Source organism: Papaver somniferum, chromosome 3, assembly GCF_003573695.1.
Source record: "Papaver somniferum cultivar HN1 chromosome 3, ASM357369v1, whole genome shotgun sequence".
Classification (NCBI taxonomy): Eukaryota; Viridiplantae; Streptophyta; class Magnoliopsida; order Ranunculales; family Papaveraceae; genus Papaver; species Papaver somniferum.
In genome coordinates, this window is record NC_039360.1 from 185,917,903 (window position 1) to 185,920,979 (window position 3,077).

General features: G+C 36.3%; 1 long non-coding RNA gene across 1 annotated transcript; it reads right to left on the minus strand.

Annotated features, from left to right (window-relative positions):
* Nucleotides 1-256: 256 nt before the first annotated feature.
* On the minus strand, nucleotides 257-1,965 carry LOC113361960. Its single transcript, XR_003365446.1, has 2 exons — nucleotides 993-1,965; nucleotides 257-775 (listed from the first exon to the last, which is right to left on the minus strand). It is a non-coding gene; the product is annotated as an uncharacterized LOC113361960 (long non-coding RNA).
* Nucleotides 1,966-3,077: the final 1,112 nt, after the last annotated feature.

Sequence of the window (3,077 nt, forward strand, 5' to 3'; positions counted from 1 at the left end):
GGTGGACCAACTCAATGATCCTTGACAATATATATATATATATATATATAGTTATAGTTATGGTTATATCTCTACCTATTCTCAATCAGTATGTGTATAGATAATGAGTCCATGAACCAGATTGTAAAGAAGAGTACTTGGACGATCTCAAAAATCAATATCCAAGATCAATCTAGTTGTATCCCAATAATCCAATCGGAATTCTGCCAAGTAATAAAACTTGTTATCTATCTTTCAAGATACGAGTCTCATAATCGATCATAATTAGATGAACTGTATATACTTAAATTGAATACGTACAACTTGCGTAAATCCACTATAAAGATAAATAATATAAGGCGGAAAAGGAAAAACACAAGACACCAGAAGTTTTGTTAACGAGGAAACCGCAACTGCAGAAAAATCCCGAGACCTCGTCCAGATTTGAACACCAAATTGTATTAAGTCTCTACGGATACTAGCCTACTATCGTACTTTGGACTGTAGTGTAGTTAATACCGAATCCACCCTCCAAGCGATTCAGTTACAATTGCGCTCCTTACGTCTCTTGAAACTCGCAAGGCTCTACGTAATTGATTCCTTTACCTGGCGTCCTTTATAGCCTAAGAGTTGCTTCAACCTCAGTGAAGACTTTTGATACCAATCTTCCTCTAACAGATATCCTATTTGATTTCCCTTTAGATCAACATCAAATAGCTAGCAAACCTTATGATCCGGAACACTTACAGTTACTTAGATAAGAAGCCTGGATCTTTTACCACCTCTCAAGAACAACCTTCAAAAAATCAATTAAGATCAATTTTCAAATATCTATCTTGAGGAATCACAAAAGGGATAATTGGTCTTTGGTATTTAGGTTTTGGTCTAATATTTGTCCAATGTTTGTGCTTGGTACCTGGACCGGATGTGGACCCGCATTGACTGTTTATGACCTGACTTTAGTTAATTTTATAAATTAAAAATATTTGGAAATTATGAGTTTAAAATTATACCCACAATCCATCGGTTACCGGAAATTATCATACTTGCCATCTCTACCGATCCAGCTCCTCTGGATCATGATGGACTCGTTCTCAACTGTTTTACTTCACTCGGGATCTTTTCCTTCATCAGCAAACTCCATCCATGAAACAAAATCATCAGTTCACCAAGACTCGAGCCAGAACCATTATAGACTCCTTTGTTATCCACGGGCTCTGCATATTCATCAGCACCACACATGAGTTCTTCCCATTGCCACCAGCAGCCACCATTGTTGATCTCCATCTTCTTTCCTTCTCAGTTATCATCACATCCATTTACTCGTTCTCCAAAAACTGTTCAATTTCCCCATTTATGACCGAGATACATCACAACACCTTCTATTGATCAATGGAAACATACAACACCACTGCTGTGTTAAAATCCATTTCAATCAAAACCCAAATCTCCCATCAACAGCAAACCAGCAAATTCAATAATCATCTCAAATTAGCGCCACAAATTTGAACAAATTGAATACCCCAGAAAAAAATCCAGCCCCAAATAACCAAATTCTTAATTTCAATCCTTTATCCCAAAATTTAGATTTGTTACAATTGAAAGAATATAAAATCATAGAGAGGGAATTTTACAAATCATAAAACACCCACGTTGCTTCTCCAAGTGATCTCTTGCATGTAACCATAACAAATTCATGTTTTTCGTGGGTATAATCAAACAAATATATTGACCGTTCTTGTATAAAACCCATCAATATATCCAATCTAAGCAAAGAAAAAAAAAATATCAAATCAAGTCCCTAATTGTATCATTCCGTCGTGTTGTGATAATACACAAATTGCTTGACCGTGATTGTTTTGGTGATTGCAGTGCTAGTGCCGGAGAGATGGGGAATGGATACAGAGCCGTGGTGGTGGTGGTGGTGAAGGCTCGGATAAGGAAGAGAAAGATAAAATCTTTTCGGTATATGGAGAAACTGGAGGATACAATAGTACATTTGTTTAATAATTACATTTTATATAATCTTTTTATAATGAGGAAGGATCCCCTCACACTTTTATTATCACACTTTCTCACACGTTGGGCGTCATTTTTACGAATAAAAATAAAACCGTAACGGATTTGAAGCTAATATTTTGGGGATATGTTCCTCTTACCAAGTTCTACATACCTACCAAAAATGAGAACATTCTGAAATATAAAACCTCACAATCTACCGGTCTTAATTTCGACGCCCGGAAATCCGTTAATTTTCAACTGCTCATTTTCAAAGTAGTAGATGATGGTGTTATATGTCTCGAAATACGCTCATTTTTGGTAGCATGTAGAACTTGGTAAGAGGATCATATCCCCAAAATATTAGCTTCAAATCCTTTACGGTTTGGTTTTATTCGCAAAAATGATGCCCAATGTGTGCGATAGTGTGATAATAAAAGTGTGAGGGGATCCCTCCTCTTTTATAATAACTAAACAGAAGTTAAAACTTAACGTAGTCTATGCAGGTCAACGTCCAGTCCAGGTACCAAGCCCTAACATTGGGAAAATGTTAGACCAAAGCCTAGTGTTGGACAAAACCCAAGTACCAAAGCCTAATTATCCCATCACAAAATCTGAGACGAAGAGAACTTGGTCATTTTTATCTATCTTGCCTGAAAGAGATTACGAGAACCTCGATAACATAAAAGCAAGATCAGGATACACGAATTATAAAGGTAAATATAGTCGGACCTGGTTTCACGAATCCTTAAAGCGAAGTCTTTTAGTCTTAGACCTAATTATGTTTCTCAGAGGAAACCCATGTCAATAGAGGATGACTCTAGCAATCAACTAGGACACAAAGTGTCAGGGACTGAATTTCCCAGTTGAAAAAACATCTCTATTTATAGTTTTTCAAGATCGAGGGTTGCTTAGAATTCAATCTAAGAGTACTTGGGAATGTAGCAAACACTTTGAGCCTTGAAAATAAAGTAGACGAATATACACTATGGTCCGGTTACAGAACCGTGTATAATGATTGTTCTGTTTGGCAAATATGCCATGTGAACAATAAGAAATTTGTTATTCATTAAAACACTTAAGAATTTAATCATGATGGA